General features: G+C 36.5%; 1 long non-coding RNA gene across 1 annotated transcript; it reads right to left on the bottom strand.

The window, feature by feature from the left end:
* Nucleotides 1-5660: 5660 nt before the first annotated feature.
* LOC132305540 (uncharacterized) lies at nt 5661-6860 on the bottom strand. Its single transcript, XR_009481625.1, has 2 exons — nt 6638-6860; nt 5661-5811 (listed from the first exon to the last, which is right to left on the bottom strand). It is a non-coding gene; the product is annotated as an uncharacterized LOC132305540 (long non-coding RNA).
* Nucleotides 6861-7468: the final 608 nt, after the last annotated feature.

Genomic DNA, 7468 nt, shown 5'->3' with positions numbered 1-7468 from the left:
TATGAAAACCCTCAGGGGCAAAATAGTCATTTTCTGGTCAAATTAAACATTCATACCCTTCGAGGGTAATTCTGTCATTTTCTATGGTCATTTTGTACTTTGGTTGGGGCCTAGGGGTCTTTGGGTAATTTTGTTGAATTATGAAGTCATTGTGCAAACATTAGTTCATCTAACCGGTTAGAAGATTTCTCCTAACCGGGTAGATGAATGGTCCAATATGCTTACAAGATTTGAGATCATATCTAACCGGTTAGAAGATTTCTTCTAACCGAGTACATGAATGGCCAGTGAAAAAATCGTTAAAAAAAAAAAAAAAAAAAAGATCATATCTAACCGATTAGGAAACTTAATCTAACCGGTTAGATAATGAAAATCATCCAATCTCTTCTTTGCCCCATACATCTAATCGAGTACAAGGAATCTCTTACCCGGATAGTTGAACACACAAAAACCTATCTAACCGGTTAGATGAGAAAAACCCATCAAACCAACACACTATCCATTCATCTAACTGGGTAGATACCCTTATCTAACTGGTTAGATGATGCCCAATGATGAAAATAACAAAATTCTTACTTCCCAAACCCATTCCAGTGCAATCCTAAAACATCTAAACATGTAATTAAAACTCAATGGGCATCATTAACCCCTAAACATTTAATAGAACCGTCAAAATAATATATTTTATACATCTATCATGAATCAAAATACATGAATCGTCTTTATACAATTTCAAGGAATTAAGTACATAAACAAGGCTGCCATGGCCGTAAATACAATGTTACAATACAATACAGTAAAAATCCTAGCGTCGTCTAAGTCTGTAATTGCAAGCCTTATGCCAAATCTTCCCTGGCTTTCGTGAAAATGTTAAAAATAAGGGGTGAGTTCAACAGCTCAGTAGAAAGGGACTCAAGCACCGACTTTGGACTCCCTTGAGTCGACAAGCAAGAAATGGGAAAGAAAAAAGTCGGGATCATTAATTGGGATGTCAAAACTGCAATCAATATAATTCATTCACAACACATTCTTCACAAGACTAAACCACGCATATGAATGCAATAATGACGTGAATGCAACACCATCCCGACACGGTCCCAACTCGTCTAAACTCACACTGAAAACCACTAACCGACTTTACCGAGGAGAGATTGATTAGCCATCCCTAGTTCCAAATCCGGTAACTATTTGGGGCCTAACAATTAACGTACACGTCCAAATCCGGCACGCACTCCCTTTAGATCGAATTAGGCCCGGACTCGCAAAACTCGGTTCCTTTCATAAAACCATTTTTTTTCCAAAACCTTTTTCCTTTCAAAACATTTAAAACATTCTTTTTTTCCATAAAAATTTCCAACACAAATCATGTGACCGTTCCACCCCAATTCCCCAACCATGTTCATGCCATGAATGGAATTATTCATTTTCAATACTAATAATATCCATGCTTAGCAATTCTATTAATTTAAAGCTATCATGCTCATTATAATTATCATCATCAACATCATCATAAACATGTTCTCAAGAAAACACTTATACACATATAGCATGCTTCTCAACAATTTGCCTTCAAGTACACAACCAACATCACCTTTGCACATAATTTTAGCACATAAGCACATAGATCATGCTTTTCAAGAAATCAAAGATTAAACTCAAAAGAAGGCAAAGCATAATGAGTTAGACCTCTCTACCTCAAGAAAGCAATTCCATAGCCAAGAACTCGAACTCGAAATCCCCTCAAATGCTAGCAAGACCAGTGTCAAAGCGTTGTCCTCGCCACAATTTACACTTTCCCTAACTGTGGCTCTTCAAAATTCATCCTCTAACATGGAGGAATCATAAAGAGAATGAAGTGAAGAAAAGAAAAGAAAGTGGAGGAGAAGAGAGAGAAAATACCGAATGGGAGAGAGAGAAGGAAATGATGTTTTAAGAACATTGGACAAGAATCCCACAAAATGCCCTTTCCCGGTTTAAACGAAAACTGACACTATCTCACTAAAACATGAATAAATCCCATTGTGATTTGAATCTGAGAATGGAATTGGTACCATTGGAAAGCTGACTCAAAATCCATGAATTTAGGCTCAAGAATAACCCTATTTGGGTTAGAAATGAAGGAGATATGGCCATTTGAAGTTGGAAATTCAGTGCTGAAACATAAACTGGAAGCTGTGTGAATGGGGTCTATTTTGGTCGACCGAAATGAACCATCGGACGACCGAAATGGACAAAATCTTTGCTGAGAACAAGTTTTTAAAGGTTGGTTGGTTCGGTAAACTGAAATGAACCATCAGTCGACCGAAATAAGCCATCGGTCCACCGAAATGGCACTGAACAGTACTTTTGGCTACTGGAAAGTGATGTGTTTGATGCTCAAATGAATTTCAAAGGCCATCGGTCGATCGAAATGAAGTTTCAGACCACCGAAACATATCGAAAAGCTGCTGTAAGGCCTGCTATGAACAAAATTTGTTGAGGCTTTACCCAAGCCTCAAACCCCAACATGAATATGGACCAAAAACATGATTTTAAGCTATATAAGCATGCTCGCAAGTGTACTTTATATATAGAAATGTGTTACAATAGCCCATGGCCTCATTACATTCCATTTACAAAATTTGACATGCCAACCAACCAAAGTTTGAAAAGTTACATTTCAAAGGCAAAACTTGAAGTTTAAATACATACACTTGAACTAAAAGGTTTGTGGCCCTTGGCCTCATGTTATACACATCAAATAGGTCCCAAATAGTGTATCTACGTACACTTTACATAATTAGGATCAAATATATATATTTTGACATATAAAGCTAAAATTGGCATTTCAAGCCAACTTACATAAGAATGGAAAACTTCAAGTCCATAAATCTTCAATCCAAATGAGAATCCCAACTTTGATCCCTGTACCTAAAATATGCCCCAGTAACTTTGGGGTGAGCAACATAAAGCTACTCGTAGGAAATGAGCATGCATCGAGTAGCTTCAAAAGAGGAGAGAGGAGGTGGCAGCCATTTCTACCATGAGATCCGGCCCAGAGAGAGGAGAGAGATAGAGAAAAATCTGATTTTTCTTATTTCACTTCCTATTTATAGAAAATCTCAAAAAGTGTCCCGAACGGGCCCTGCCGGGGTTCGGAAAAGTGGAATTTGAGCAGACGCGCTCAAATGGCAAAACTCCGTGAACAAAAAAGATTCAAAATGAGAAAATATGAATAACAGAAGAAACAGCGTCAAAAACTGAGTCCCGAGCAGAAAGTTATGCCCTAAATAAGTTTGGCAGCAACCGGGGCCAGAAACCTCAAAATTGGAGAAAAACAACCAAAAGGATACTCTAAGAGTACACGACTCCACAAAAAGTGAAAATGAATTTCGTACGAGGATCTAGACTCAAAACGAGGCATTTAGCAATAACTTTCATTAATTGCATAATGGTCCCTACAAAAAGTAAAAACTGCGAAACTGCCCTAGAATGAAAATATCAAAAGATATTTTCTTAGATATCCCTGAAATAAAATATCTTTAAAAGGTATTTATGAAAAACACCCCAAGAAATGGAAATGTTTTTGAAGAACTGTGCATCCATGCCCCTATGGACACCGGGAGCAACCAGAGTACTTTACTGCAAAAGTAAAGATACGCATTTTGTGGAAACCACCAAGAATGAAGATACATGAAGTTGGAAATCAACTCCGAACACAAAAGGTGAGCCTATGCCAACAAAGTGACAAATGGGGAAAAAACAAAATAGGAAAATGACGAAATAGGGAATAGTGTCGAAAAATAAAAATGTGGAATTGACGCGGTCCTCAAAGGAAGTTGTCAATTCATGGAAAAGAGTCTCGGAAATCATTCCCGAGCACTCAAGACGACACTATGAGACAAGAAACCGAACTCAAAAAGGAAAAGATTAACGGAAAAAAAATATCCGTGAAAATCTGAGAGAAAGAAAAGGAAGGAAATGACCGGGTCATTACAGATTGCCTATATATTGGGTATTTGTGCATTTGATAATTATGCAAAGAACAGAAGAGCGATAAAGAAAAAGAGCAGAGAGAGTTTGAGAAAATTAGAGATATTGAGTGAGTCGAGAGTTGCAGAGGGCACAGTGGAAGCTTGAGGTGTTGATGATCCAGTAAGGAATTCTTTTTCAGTGTAGGGTTCTCTATACCTTGAATGGCATGGGGTAGTTTTGCGTCAAATGATTTTATCAAATGCTTTGATTAAATATTTTAATTAAATGCATATTTATTTTGTCTATATACTCACATGATTATGTATGTTTTGTGAAGCTGTTTTATTAAACCTCTATAAAATTCTTGTTATGGTTTTTCCTACTGGGACTTTTTGTCTGACCACCCTCCAGTTTCAGGTATCAAAGATGAACGGAGATTGCTAGATTCGGGCTTAGGATGAAGAGTCGGCGTGGAGGATTTATTTTATTATTTGGAGAATTTTTTAAATATTTGAGGAAATTGATTTTGTATAAAAAGAGGGCATTTTTTTTATGATCTTGGTTGTATTTTGATGTATTTTGAGTTGAATAAATTGAGGATTTTATTAGAGAAATTCGGGGTTGTTACAAAATGGTATCAGAGCATTTTATTTCTGGGGCGTTACATTTACATATTATATACATGATTTTTACATGGTGTAAAAAGTGTATGATTATGTGATAGCTTCTTTGATAAGATGATACATGCTTAGATGATTTTATTTTATGCCTTGCGTAATTAAGTTGTTGGACTTGCTAATTGAAAGTATGTAAAATGCCATGATTTAGGAAATATGAGAATGTGATCTTATGTGGAAATTCATATTTTAAACATGCTTGAATGATGTGGATGATATGTGGGAAATTTCTGTGTTGTCATGGCATTGAAAGATTTCCATAACTCATGCATTCATTGGGAAAGAAAAGGAAAAAAAAATGTTTGAAAAACAAATGAAATTGTTTTTGGGAAAAAGTTTCGAAAGTGTTTGTGAAAACCCAGACGCCTAGGAGGCGTCTAGTGGTCCGTGGTGTTAGTGTGATCTAGAGGGAGTTAGAGAGAGACTTTAGTATGGTTGAGCTACCCAGACGACGCCATGGAGGTGCCATGTGGTCGGGGAAAAACTAGCCAACCCCTCTCTTGTGACGCCTTGGAGGTGCCTTGGGTCAGATCGTACTAACGGTTTGGAAGTTCAAATGGTATTGTTTCGGAAATGGGGAATGACATTGCATTGCATCGCATTGTATTGGTTTACATTGTATATTTGGTGGTTAGACGACTTACATATGTATTTGTTGATATTACCGTTGCTTTACTTGCTTTTCTCGAGGCATGATCCTATTTACTTGTATTCTATTCCTTGTATGGATTCACGGGGTTATAACAGGTGTGTCTTAGATACTTCATACTGAGTGGTTGGCTCACCCCATTTTATTATTAACATTTTTCAAGATACGGAAGGAAAGTGGCAGACGATGCTCTTCCACAGGTTTTGACGGGTTAGTAGACTATTTTGACATATTTTATAGCTACGATCCCATTATTATTATTATTATTATTATTATGTATTGACATAGGAAAGGATGGTAACGTCTTTAGTTGACCTCGGGTTCGGGTAAGGACCCAGTTAGCGATTAAGACCCTCGGGTTTAGGTCGTTACACAAAATATATGAATCATCTTTACACAATTTCAAGGAATTAAGTACATAAATGAGGTTGCCATAGCCATAAATACAATGTTATAATACAATATAATAAAATTCCTAGCGTCGTCTAAGTTCGTAATTGCAAGCCTTACACCAAATCTTCTCTGGCTTTCCTGAAAATGTTAAAGATAAGGGGTGAGCTCAACAGCTTAGTAGAAAGGGCCTAAAGCACTGGCTTTGGACTTCCTTGAGTCGACAAGCAAGAAATGGGAAAGAAAGAAGTCGGGATCATTAATTGGGATGTCAAAACAGCAATCAATATAATTCATTCACAACACATTCTTCACAGGACTAAACTATGCATATGAATGCAATAATGACGTGAATGTAACACCATCCTGACACGATCCCAACCCGTCCAAACTCACACCAAAAATCACTAACAGACTTTACCGAGGCAAGATTGATTAGCCATCCTTGGTTCCAAATCCGGCAACTATTTGAGGCCTAGCAATCAACGTTACACGTCCAAATCCGGCACGCGCTCATTTTAGGTCGAATTAACCCCGGGCTCGCGAAACCCGGTTCCTTTCACCAAACCATTTTTTTTTCCAAAACCTTTTTCCTTTCAAAACATTTAAAATATTCTTTCTTTCCATAAAACTTTCCAACACAAATCGTGTGACCGTTCCACCCCAATTCCCCAACCATGTCCATGCCACGAATGGAATTATGCATTTTCAATACTAATAATTTCCATACTTTGCAATTCCATTAATTTAAGCTATCATGCTCATCACAATTATCATCATCAACATCATCATAAACATGTTCTCAAGAAAACACTTATACACATATAGCATGCTTCTCAACAATTTGCCTTTAAATACACAACCAACATCACCTTTGCACGTAATTTTAGCACATAAACACATAGATCATGCTTTTTAAGAAATCAAATATTAAACTCAAAAGAAGGCAAAACATAATGAGTTAGACCTCTCTACATCAAGAAAGCATTTCCATAGCCAAGAACTCAAACTCGAAATCCCTTCAAATGCTAGCAAGACCGGTGTTAAAACATTGTTCTCACCACGATCTACACTTTCCCTAACTATGGCTCTTCAAAATTCCCCCTCTGACATAGAGGAATCATAAAGAGAAGGAAGTAAGGAAAAGAAAATAAAGTGGTGGAGAAGAGAAAGAGAATGCCGAATGGGAGAGAGAGAAGGAAATGATGTAGGTGGTGGTGGTTGGTGGATATAAAATCCAAAATAAAATATGTGGCCCAAATCAAGTCTTATCCTTGTACCAAACTACCCTTCTCAAACCAACCAATTTCATACATGCCCCCCTCTTAATTAACCTCTTTTACTAACCAACATGAATATACATATATACATCCATATATATAACCCAACAACACAAAACACTTATGAAATCCTTCTCATTTAATATCACAGAACCTCTAATATGACATTTAACAATATTTGTTGGCCAATGAGTTTTTTTTTTTTTTTTTTTTTTTTTTTTTTAAAAATGGACATGGAGTCAAAGTGACTTCTTTTCTTGACTTCATATTCTTTGTTTTTGTGCAATTTTTTAACTCTTGAGATCATATTTTTATTAGTCAAATCATTTTTCTGTAAGGAGTAGGTTGTTACTAGTATAAATTCAGAGTTTTGCTCACTTCCTGATTTTTAACTTTTGAGATCATATTCTTATTTTCCAATTTCTTTGATACGTTTTAGTTAAGTTGCAGTTTAATAATTAAGGGCCATAACAAGCTTTTCACCCAGGTATGAAGCACAATTGTAATTACCTTCGAAT

This window comes from Cornus florida, unplaced genomic scaffold (assembly GCF_030987335.1).
Source record: "Cornus florida cultivar Cherokee Brave unplaced genomic scaffold, ASM3098733v1 CherokeeBrave_3.0.0_Hap2_Chr04, whole genome shotgun sequence".
Lineage (NCBI taxonomy): Eukaryota > Viridiplantae > Streptophyta > Magnoliopsida > Cornales > Cornaceae > Cornus > Cornus florida.
Note: the sequence above shows the minus strand (reverse complement) of the source record. Positions and strands in the feature narration are given on the sequence as shown.